This window comes from Lissotriton vulgaris, chromosome 2_1, assembly GCF_964263255.1.
Source record: "Lissotriton vulgaris chromosome 2_1, aLisVul1.2, whole genome shotgun sequence".
In the NCBI taxonomy this organism is placed as follows: Eukaryota; Metazoa; Chordata; class Amphibia; order Caudata; family Salamandridae; genus Lissotriton; species Lissotriton vulgaris.
The window spans coordinates 264,789,913-264,802,535 of NC_141687.1; the positions used below are offsets into that span (position 1 = coordinate 264,789,913).

The 12,623-nt window shown below is 42.9% G+C and overlaps 1 protein-coding gene across 3 annotated transcripts in view; it reads right to left on the reverse strand.

Annotated features, from left to right (window-relative positions):
• Window positions 1–12,623, reverse strand: part of DHRS11 (dehydrogenase/reductase 11) — a 465,765-nt gene that overhangs the window by 310,745 nt on the left and 142,397 nt on the right. The gene's annotated exons all lie outside the window — the stretch shown is intronic.

Below are 12,623 nucleotides of genomic sequence, written 5' to 3' on the forward strand. Positions count from 1 at the left end.
ACCGCCAACATTTGGTTGCTGGCCAACTTCTCCCAAATCGACACAGTTAGGACTGTTGGTCTTAGAATCTTTTTTGTTTCTACTTTTGAAAGGAAGGTGGCTTGATTGTATTCCTTGCAGACTGATCAAAGCACTCCTTTCCTGAAGACTGTCTAAAAGTCTTCCACTTTGATAACCTATATTTTTTTAAGAATCCTTTTTGAAGAGGAATGTTTTCAGTCTTTAAAAAGACAATGCAATTTATCTGCAGATCTCACACAAATAACATGAAAAACTTCAAATAGCATTTTTAAAGCTGTTGATATCTGGGAGCATTGTCTGTGTTCCAGACATAGATTGCATCTTGGGACCACAGATTCCCTACTTGCAAGAGCTGTAGATCTCAGCGTTGAAAGATATATCCAAAGGCAACTCCACCTGGTGTTCCATTGCTTCCAATAAATCAGAACACTCAGTTCCATCTTGGATTCCTCTAAATAAAGTTTTGAAGCCTTTGATTAAAGATAGAGCAATATAGGCCCTATACACCTACCTGCTCGCATAGCTAAATGAGATCCAGAGATAACATTGATCTTATCGGGGAGGTCCTTCCAAATATTCTCCTCTGTTATTAAAGACCTGACCACCAAACAGGCAACCAGTGAATCAATATGGTTATTACCTGGCAAAAGAATGTCAATTTTTTTCCAGAGGAGATAATTTCAGTATAAATTTTGAAAGGGGCGATTTTATCTGGATCATCTCCAGCACAAACGGATGCATTGAGAGCTCATCATTAACTTGCTTCTGAAACTGGAGCAGCACTGACTCCTTAGAAGCAGAGGGCTTCTCAAAAGGATCAAACCCCATGTTTTCTCTAACATACTCTCTCTTTTGTTCAGGTGTGGTGTAGGTGTGGTGTAGGTATTATATGAGTCTGGAGTAACATCTGAAGCTGAAAGCACATCGCCTACAGGCCTCTTGATGGATTCTGAATCATCTCTGTGAAATTCTTTCAAGGTATTGAAGCAATTCTTATCTTCTCCTTCGTAGTTTCGCTTGTGCCCTTGCTATGTCTTTAGAGCGAAAGAGAGGAGATACTAGAGGTGCAGGGAGACCCTGAAGATCTGGAGAGTGAGGGAGACACATATCTCTTCTTGGAAGAATGTTTAACCATAATGAGGAATGAAAAACTTAAGGGCCCGTATGAACAGTCAGAAAACAGCAAAATGAACCACCAAAGACCAAACTGCAATCCTAAACAGAGCACACATTTAACCGAGCATTCTTCACAGTAAACAAACGATTAAGGAGACACGCTCCAAAAACTAAAGTTTGAACCTGCGCTGATTCCCCATCCACCATGCATGCGAAAGCATAGCTCCACCTCCTCTAGCATCCTGGATGTTGACGAGGAAGGAGCCTACAATTTGCTGAACCCGCAATATTGCCCCACGCAGTACGTTCTGGCAAGCAAAGAGTTCCTCCCCATAATGGCGCACTCCTCCTATAAATCCTTAAAAAGACAACTCTCGCCTCCCTCGCGCCGCTTACTCGTCGTGGTCCTGTAAACAGGAAAAAGAACAGGGGGGTTCTGGGAACACTAGCCTTTAGCACACTCGAGGGAGGTTGGGGTTTCATTTATGGAATTTCCCTATGCTTTTTCTTGCCATTGAGGTGGGTCACTTAAATTGTAATGACTGTCACTAAGACGAGAGATGTAGAGGTAATGCAAACTTACTGACACAGAAAGAAAAGGTATTTAGTATATGGCCTCGAAAAAAGAGGCAAAACAAACAGGCAACTATAATTTAATGAAAGCACAGCCATTTGGCTGCAAAATAAATCACAAACAATGCTTACGAAAACAGCAAACATTTCCAAGATGAAAACATGCAGGATTATGACAAAATTAATATTTAAAGAGCAGTTGTGGTCACAAACTTCACGATCTGAGCACCATTCCAACAGAGTTTGTCACAGCTGGCTAAGAGAGGGTGATCGTGTGTTAGAGGCGATGGGTGTCACCTGACCACCGCAAGCAAACCAATCACTTAGTGAGTGCTTGCCAAAACTAAAAAGAGATAGGACTCTCACTAGTTTCCATAGGCAGGAAGGGGATCAAAGAGGTCATAGGAAGAGTATAGAGAGAATGGCAGATGAATAGGAGGCACACCAGAGGGGGTAAACACTGAATAAAGAAAACTCCTTGTCGGTCAGCAGTTAGCCCTGGAAAAAAAGATGCAATATTATCACAGAACTTGGGTATACTAATACAGACAATGAAACGTAAATTAAAAATATTAGGCTGTACTCCATCACACAGTACACTATTTAAACAGGGTGAAGGAAAACCGTGTGAAAGCAAAATGAATCTGCAAGGATCACCTCCGCAAGCAAGTCATCACACCCACCTCATACTCTAGACACCATTCTAAGATGGCTGGAAGCTTCAGGCTGAACTATAGTGATCAGGGCGGGAGGTACAATCAAGGGGGTCACCTGGCAGCAAGCGGGCCAATCAACAGGCGAGGGACTACAAAACTAAAAAAAAAAAATGAGGTCTGCTGCTGACACGGAGGAGGACGCTACTGCACGCGCACTCCTAAAAACGAAACCTATGGTGGGGGCGGGACTTCCGTTTTGTGAAGCCCGCGCCCACGGAGTGCCTGGAGGAGCAGTGGTGCCCGAGGGAGAGCCCCGCGGTCGGAGGCTGCACAAGTCCGAAGTGCCGGTGAGCGGGGAAGGGGGGGATGCCTGTATGTGTGCGTGTGCGTGTGTCTGTGTGTGCGACGGGGGGGGGATGTCTCTACGTGCGTGTATGTGTGCTTGTGTATGTGTGTGCGCATGCGTGCAGGGGGAGGTGTGCCTGTGTGTATATGCTTCCCAGGAGACAGCCACGGCGAGCGCGTTCGCGCGCGCGTGGCCTGCACCGATCGCCTTTTGCGAGATGCGCGCGCCAGGTGCTGTCTCCTGGGAAGCAGAGTCAGCAACAAAAGATCTCTGGCGAGACACAGCGCTGACGCGCTGTGTTTTCGCTACGAGACCTAAAAAGGGGGGTTCAAAGTAATGACCAAGTGGGTGTTCGTGGTGAATGATCAGTGAGGTGATCTGAATACCACCTACTTGCTAGGGAAGGACGAGCAACGTACGATCCCAATAGGGCACCTTAAGTTGCTCCCAAGGAACTAAGTAAAGATACAAAGTCTAAGTATTAGCATGGGCAAGATGAAATGGCATATATCATAAATCAAAAAGAGGGGTGCAGGACTCACTCTGCTATGATATTGGCATGCAGGGTAGTCAATCTCCCGATGCGGATTAATGGACTAATCATGAACAGGGTCTGTGGGGGAGAAAGAGGGGATGTTCAGCGACAAATCATCTCAAAATTTGAAAGTAAGCAAGGCATCGTCAAGCTGCGTGCCGGTAGAAGAAAAAATATTTTTGCCATGTGAGAGAAATAGCGAGCCTTTAGATTGCCACCTTCTCTCATGTGTGCGCCTTAGAAAGGCATAGATAAATGCACTGGACACGTCAGTAAAGCCATTGGAAGTATCTCGATGGCTAGTCTAGTTTGCAAAAAATAAAGGCAAAAAAACTGTTTTTGCGATAATAGTTATGGTGAATTGTCTTTTTTGGGGGATTTCATGTGTTTACTATATGTAAATTAGCCACAACCATTTTAATGTACTGGCGATTAGGAGGGACAGTCCCATCGGAATCCAATAGTAAAAAAAAAAAAATCTAAGTCTTGTTGCTTTTATCCATTATGTAATGCAAGGGCATTTTGTGTTCAAAATTATGATGAGTCACCTGGGAAGGGTACCTTCGATGTTTGCGCTTGAATTATCTGAAAAAAAAGACTAAAAGAACCAAATAACAAAGGCAGTCCAGTGAAATGGTCAATCATCCTTCCTAAACTGATACTAGGAGGCCACGAAATGGACATAGGAATATCAGGTTCCTGGGCACAAAGACACCCAAGAGAAACTAAGATACCAAATTGGCCAGCTGATCGACAGAGTTATTTCATGGCTTCTGGCTCTAGCATTTCACGGCCTTCTTACTCAATCTCCCAAATGATTAATAATATATCTGAAGAAGTGAAGTACAAGAGGAGGAGGATAATGCATGAGATGTTTTGAGCTTCCCTATAGCACAGTTAATGCTAGGAATGCTTTGTCCAGCATCACCAGGGAACTCAGTACTGCTGGTCAGAGGGCCAGCAAGAGGGACACAGGAAGATACTGTAAAGGTGAGCGGAAGCATGACCAGGGAAAGAGCACAGGACAGTAGTGTGGCATGCACAAGCGTGATATGAGAGGCTAATAAGAAGACTCACCACCCCAATGACAATCCTATCCAGTACCCCCACCATTCTAAAACATCGCAGCAGCTGGACTCTATCGTGGAATAGTCTAGGTTTGATAGCAGAACGAAGGGCAAAAGAGTTTGAAAGAACAAACTGAACTAAACAGCACACCTCTTAACATAGTGGAATTCAGTGAAAAATCCAATAGCCAAGGCCTGAATCGTTTGTTAAGCCAAACACTGAGAGGCAGAGGCACGGGAACAGAGGCAGGACATGGAAGCAATATTCGGTGGAATCGTCAGACTCGGAGACGAAATTACAAATGGGACCCAGATGGCCAGTAGGAGACAGAATAAACGCAAGTGACACCTCCCAATATAGTCTGATCTTTAATTTATCCCACCATAGACTCAGCTCAGAAGAGTTATCCTTACTCAGCAAGGGGTTTTCTTTATTCTCAACAGAAAAAATAGACTATTTTAAACTTCAATCAGAACTACACAGGTTCTTCAGAATGGTCAGGCTTACACAATTAATTTCTGACAAAGATACCCCTCCTCTGATGTCTGCATTTAAATGTAGCTGTAGTAACACTGGTCTGACTGTCTAGAACACCACCAGCGTCATCGACATCCTCTGTGGGACACCGCGATCGGAGCGGCTCGGACAGAGGGAGACAAGCGCTAATATACAAATCGGAGCCCAAGCGCTCCTGTGATCATTACTCCCAGGGCCAAAAGAGGGCTCTAGCACCAATTAAAAACACCAGAAGCTTGCAGTCACCCGCTGAGTGCAGACATAGCTCCCCAACCCGGCTCCATGGGCCACGACGTCGAGAACCCCCAAGGATCAGTGCGGTGCAGCGGCACTCACCAGGGTCACTCCGTGTGGATCCGCAATGGGCTCCGCGAGGTCGCTGGCCAAGATTCGCGCCCCCAGGCATAGAATGCTAAGAGGCTCGAACCACCAGGAGGGGCAGGGAGGGTTGCCAGATGTTGAGCACCTGAGTCCCGTGCAACCACGAGATCCCCAGAGGTGGGCAGGTAGCCTTGCAACCCTTTCAGGATGAATGCTATTTTTTTAAATGTAACTGCAGCTTGTCAGGACTTAATACTGTACTTGGGCAATGGTTTGGTGGCAAGGAAAACACCGTTGCATTTGCTTCTAGGTCACTACAACCAGCTGAAACGTGATACAGTACTATCGAACGAGAAGCACTTGCATGTGTCTGGGAAATACAGGAGTTCAGGACATACATTTGGGGTCGTGAATTTGAAGTATTTACAGATCCCAAACTACTAAAGTACATTCTAAATGGTGGGGGAACTACTAAGACATTCACCAGGTTAGTACATTTACTCTCCACATTTCAAGAGTATCATTATGTCATCAAACACCTACCCGGTGGAAAGAACTTCAGAGCAGACTGCTTATCACGTAGGGCTCACAAGTGTGAAAAGAATGATACAGAATATACAGAGTGTGTTGTTGCAGCAGTGGATGCTGTTCTGGAGTGTGCCCTCATTTATGAAGGGACCTGGAGATATGCGTAGTCCAAAGACTGCAAACTCAATAAGCTCAAAGAATTCATTATAAAAGGGTGGCCAGAGAGTAGAACTCTTTCTGGTGAGATTTAAAATTTCTCTTTTGTGGTGCCTGAACTTTCAGTTGATGATGAAATGGTGATGCGTCATGATCTTTTCATGTCTCCAGAAAGTCTGCGCAAAGAAATCATTAGGACAGCTCATCATGGTCACTCGGGGTCACCAACACATGTCAGCGCCTTCAACAATACTATTGGTGGCCTTCTTTGGAGCACCAAGTTAGATCAACCATTGAAAGTTGTACGGAATGCCTGCTCTCTGACAAACAATGGAAAACCATTAACACTCCCCTATATCCTGAACCATTTCCAAAAGGTCCCTTTGAAAAGGATGGACTCGACTTTTGTGGTCCTTATGAGGTGTTGCCTGTTGAGAACACATTTTTATTTTAATAGTGGATTATTTTTAAAAAATGATGTTTTACTGGTTTTGTGGTCCCACTACTGATAAGGCCATAAATGTTTTTAGAACATGACTTCAAATTGGAGGGACCCCCAAAGACGATTGTCACAGACAAGGGGACCCATTTCATATCACAACGGATGTGTGGAGGGGTGTGGCTCACTGGTTAGAGGCAGCAGACCCGGAAGCAGAGGACGGCCCGGGACCAGGGTTCAATTCCCGACGCGGCAGGGTCGTGAACCAGGGTCAGCAGACTCGATAATTCTCGCCTCGGTGCCTACTCTAACCAGGGATCACACTTGGCAACTCTGGGCATTAGCTTGCCTCATCTCCACAATGGCCCCCCACAAACGCCGGGGATGCCTGGTTTCACCTTGGAGATACCCAGGAGGGAACATCTCACAGGGAAAGCCAGGACGGGTTCCTCAGCGGTCTTTAGCGCCAGGACGCCTCCGGGTAGCAGTGCGCTTTACAAGACACACACATTTACATTTACATTTTTACATTTACATTTACATTACATTTTTAGAGCACAATGATGTTCAACATCTCAAAGTGCCTCTGTACTCACCCTCCTCCAATGGCCTGGTTGAAAGGGGGAACAGATTTTTCAAGGAGGGGGTGCAGACCGCATTGTCCTCAGGTTTGAATGTTCAAGAATTCTTAAAGAATAAGATTCAGTCATACAATATCACACCTCACAGTACCTCTTGGGTCTTACCTTTTACTTTGCTTAGAGGAAGGAAAGTTCACTCCAATTTGTGTCCTAATTGGCTTTCCAGCAAAAGTTGTCAAGAAATTGAATCTCTGCATTCCATTACATCCAGGGTTGATGTTAAACAAAACCTTATGAAATCTCACTTCGACTCTGGTAATCATTTTAAAAATGAGTCTTTAAAGGTGAGTGATTGGGTTCTAATCAAAAATCCCAAAACAGTAATGAAAGGAACTTCTTGGTACCCTTCTCCTGCATTAGTCATTCAGGTAAGCAGAGATTTTGACCTGTTAGAAAACAGGAGTTGGTGAAACAAGAGAAGTTTAGTTCTACTCACTGGTTCACAGTCAGACATTATAAAAAAATATTCATCTTTTAATGCGGATCAGAGTCCATCTTATAATTGGTTACAAGATAATGTAGTTTCTAATTCCGTTGCAGGTACCACAATGTCTGAAGGTGATTCCAGGACACACCAAGATGATTTGTCCCCTGTGACTTCCTTGGGTAAAGTAACAGTCAACAGAGAGAATGTGCGCTCTAGGAAATTACCTTGCAAATTTAAAGATTATATATTGGAATAACTCTTTATATTTACTTTGTAAGTTGCAAGACAAAGTTTGTTACACCTGCATATTCAATGTTGTATTGTACAAACTTCTGTACTGCACAACAGATAATTTTTTCCATTCTATCTTGTTTGTTGAAGTGGGAAATGTTGTGATATAACTAGTTGCCTCGCTCCTCGTTAGGGAGGGGCATGTGGTCTCCTCGCGACCGACATTAGTAGTTTAGAAGCACATTGTTGTTATTTAACTAAGGTTCCACGCTCGAGTAGTGGAACGGCAACTGTAAGTCTCCCAACAGTTCAGTTGCGGTGGACATCTGCGGATGTCAGATGCTCCCGATGATGAGTGCTTGCCTTGCACTGAATAAACTTCAACTATATTAACCACTCTCCACCTCCGACTGTACTACTTCACTTTGATAGTTGATTGTTTTATCATGATCATAGGATTTCAAAATTGCTACGGAATTGCTCTAAAAGTTTTTATTGATGGTTATGATTTGTAAGATGTTAAACGTTTCTGTGTTTTGTATTTCTTCAATTTCTAGCAGACGTTTGGTTCCAGAAACTTCACAATCGTTCAACGAATCATCAAAGGCTTTCAGACCTTCTCCGACTACTATAGGAAAGCTCTTTTCTACAGACTAAGCCACATGGGAATGTCCAAATTTATCTCAATATTTTTAAACAAAGGCTTCAATGATCACCGAGCTCAAGCATCTAGTTTAATGTCTCAAAGAAGTCTGTCCTCACCCAATCTACAGGGATCTGCCCTATGTATTCCTCCCCTCCCCTCACACCATCAACCCTCCTGGATGCCTATAATTTGGGTAAACCGCTATTGAACACATTTGAGAAAGTCAGAGACTTCTTCAAACTGAGAAAATCTACTGGAAAATCTTGTGCCATGAATCAAGCCTCCATTTTCCAGTTTATTAAAAACTTTTCTTCCATCTCCACAAATCTACCACCTAGGTTTAGTCAAGATTATCGGTAAATAATCAATGCAGTTACACATGACTTATTTTAACAAGGACTCTTCTTGAGCAAAAGCAATATATATGATATCTTGTAAATGTCTCTAGAAATGCAAGGTTTTTCATGATACAATTATATAGTTTTCACAGGGCTTATCTGATGCCGCAATGGATAAATAAGATTCATCCTGGGGCACAGGTCCGAAGTTAGCTTACCCTGATGCAACATTTTACCATATGATCTGGGAATACCGAGACCTGAGAGAATATTGGGACAAAGTGGCAGCCACATTAAAAGACTACGACTTACGGGGGCATTCTCCATTCACCAGAAGGCTATGTCCTAGGCCTAAGATAAACCGAAGGAAAAAGTGGTTGCAAATAGATATATTGATCTGGCAATAATACTAGACAAAAAGCAGATCAGCCACTGGTGGAAACATGCAAGAGGTCCAATGCATGGATCATGGCTGGGTGTCTCTAAAAAGGCGGCAAATACTACTTTTTGTACAAAGGAGCATGATGAGGCATTAGTTGTCCGGACTTTGTGAGGTTTTGGAATACTGCCTTCTATTGACGAGGAATTAGAAGGGGCTTCAACATCTGTGAACTGCTACGGATATCACGGATAAAAGAAATTACAGCACATTAACCATGCCAGGTTTCATATTAAATGGCATAAAGACTATTTTGATTGGCATCCTTGTTAGCAAAAGCTGTAGAAGCTAATAGTGGACTGAGCCCGCTGTCCCGCCCCTCTCCGCCCTGTTCTCCCCTCTCTTCCCGACCTATGTTCTGAGTATATGTAACCACATTCACATTGTGAACTCTACCTGGATGACAATTGCAATGATCAAGTTGTGTTTTGGTTAGATGGACAGTGGGATGAACTGTTACCTCTGACAATATTGTCTCACTATTAATTGAGCGCATGTTCACATAATTGTAATTTTAGACATAAAACCTACTAAAATATGTTTTTAAAAATGTGTTGGCTTGTATCCATGCAACACCAGCAACAACATAATATTTTCCAGAATACAGCCTATACCAATAGCAATGAAGCTCCCAAAAACAATAAACGGTACTTGAACATTTCCCAAAAGATAAATCCTTCTGACCTCTGATTTTAATGCAAGTCTGGATCTGAGTGAAACACATCAGCACACCATCAGAGAATTGTGGTCAATGTGCAGATTAGACAGGCTAAATATAATCTAGTGACTTTACTTTGGGGAATCCATGGCAACCAATGGACTGTGTTAAAAATTCAGGTCTGCAGCAAACCAAACTACAAAGTGCAAGTACCCAGTGGGCTAAAATAAAAGGAAAGGCATTTCGCTGACACACCGCCACAGTGAAAAACTGAAAAAGAAATTAAGCCATGGTTGCTACAAAATTAAATAGATTGAGGGCGTTAATCATCTTGCCTCTAAATAAAAACAGGACTGGTCACAGCCCTTACAATGCAGGGGTGGTTACAGGGGCAGACAATTAAGTCAGTAACCACGCATTAGGGCCTACCCACATTGTTTCTTCTTTATCATTTCTAAGAATACCCTGTACTGCAATTATGTTAAGTGTTGTGCAAGAATAGGCAAGTAATACTGATGACAGAATATATAACTTAATGTAACGTCCACCTACCTCCATCGCAGACTTCAACTTCTAAAAAACATAAAAGCGATGGATGGAATGCTTATATAAATCCCAGCTACTAGTAATTCTATTCTAGCCCGCATTCAGTCCATGCTTTTTCACTGGGCAACTCAGACAAAAAGGATGCAAATTAGCCTTGGTTCTTTCTGCTCCGGCACGAATAATCCAGTCTGAGCTGCTAGGCATGGGAACACAAGCAAGACTGGTTTTTGATGTGCTGAAGGACATAACGTGTAAAACTAAAAACAAATATATGCTGATGTTCTGGGATCATGGAATAAAACATCCCTTAAGTACGTTGTTTAATACAGCTTTGAAAGTTAAATGCCCAAAATAATTAAAAGGCTAATTAAACATTCTGCATCCAAATGTGTCAAATAAATATATGTGTGTTGTGTGTTTACACACACACACACACACACACACACACACACACACAGACACACACTATGCAGATGTGCAGAGAGGAGAATTCTCGAGTGGGTCATGACGCACCTGCCTCTACCATGGTAATTAATAGCATAGTAGATCTGCATTGTGGTTTATGCTATGACATTTTTCCATGTTTATTTCTTTAAAAAAATGTTTATTTAAGCACAACCAGAATGCAAGGGTTTAACTGTGTACAGTACAGTAGAAATATGTTGAAGAGGCCTTCTGACAGTTTGGGGGATTGTTTCCATTGCAAAGTAACTGTAATCCGCAATGTGGGAGGCCGAAAACATTTTTTACTCTTATCGCGTTTACTCTACTGCGGCAATAAGATGCAATATGATGTGGGTAACTGTTTGGGTGGAAATCTCTGGGCCTCGGTGGTACAATTGTCAGGGCCCAATTGTGTTGTGACACATTCCTCGCGAAAGGCTTCACCCAAGAGCCATTGTAAGGGTAAGTATAGAGGAAAATGGAGGACTGTGCCCTACATTTTCCTCTAGATGCAATTTGACATTTGCACTGCTGTAATAAATGTGCGAACGTCTGTTTATTTGTACAGTTGCTATAAATATCGTGTTATTGGGCCACATTTCTTTCACTGCCATGGCATGCATAGAAGTATTAGACCAGTAAAAATACATTTGGCAAAAACCAAGTTATGTGGAACAGAAACTACTATCCTTTCACTCATTTGTTACTACAGTGCAAAGGTCAAATTCTACAATATTACCTCGGAACTAACGTTAAACCTGAATCAGTGAGAGAAAATTATGAAAAGTCCCAGAGGAAGTATGTGACCAAGGAACCTATCAAGGGAGGAGACCGGCTCTTTTCAAAGCAGAGGATTGGGTTAAAGTGAGGTTGCTAAAGGGACATTCTAACTTTTCCAGTCCTGTGCACATCATTGCTCCTGGAGCTAGATCGGCCAAGCTTAGTGATAGGAAATGGTGGAACAAGGATCACCCAAGGTGTGCATCACAATAATAAAGAAGAGCCCAACGACAGGGCAAGCTCTAAGACCACGTTCTCCAAACCCAAGGCAAGCTTTACCGACCCAAGCATCATGTAAATTGGAAAGATAGAAATGGATTCTGAACCGTGAAAAAAAAAAAAAATAAACAACCAAAACACGGTCTGGTCAAAGTCTGAACTGTGTGATCCGATCTCAATGTGCAGCTGGACTTAGCCATCCATGGAAGGTTGGCAGCAGGGCCAGGCCTTTGGCTTGAAGCATGCTGGCTACCAGTGGCTGGTTGGGCATAGGGCCTGCCCAGAAGCCAGGGCCTGCGTCCAACCCCTGCTGCACATGGCCAAAACTCATGCACAGTGCGGAGTGGCACAGTGGGGTTAGACCAGACCTGGCACCCAAACCTCAATGCACACGGCCAATGGTCTTATGCATCGGGGGTGGACTGCTTGTAGCCTGTTGGTAGCTATTATCTACATGCAAATGCTGTTTTCCAGCACGCTCTACTACATTGAACCCTCTATTTGCGAGGAACCAGGATTTAATCTGTGATAATAACTTTGGGAATAAAGCACTTCCTGCCATACAGTAGAAGAATGCTGCATGTCACTGAGGAGTTCCATGATCACGCAGAGGAACAAGGATGAAAACCTGGTCACATTATATCCCTTCCAAAAACAAACTCTTAAATCCTAGGTGTGTTGCTCTTTAATATGAAAGGGACAAGATGTTTGCCGATATTATGAATAAAAGTAGAATCTATGGAGCAAAATTAAACCCACCAAAAAGCAGTTAGTAATTCGTTGGGAAGCAATATTACAATCAATTTAAGCTTCTATTTAAAAAAAACAAAAAATTCTAGCTCACAATGTGTAGAAAAATGTAGAGCTGTTGCCATAAATATCTCCTTTCTCCTGATCACTGTTCATTTCGAAAAACACATAAGAAAGAAAATTCAATTTTCTTTTTCATGTTTTAACTGCAGCTTTGATTATGCTTGGG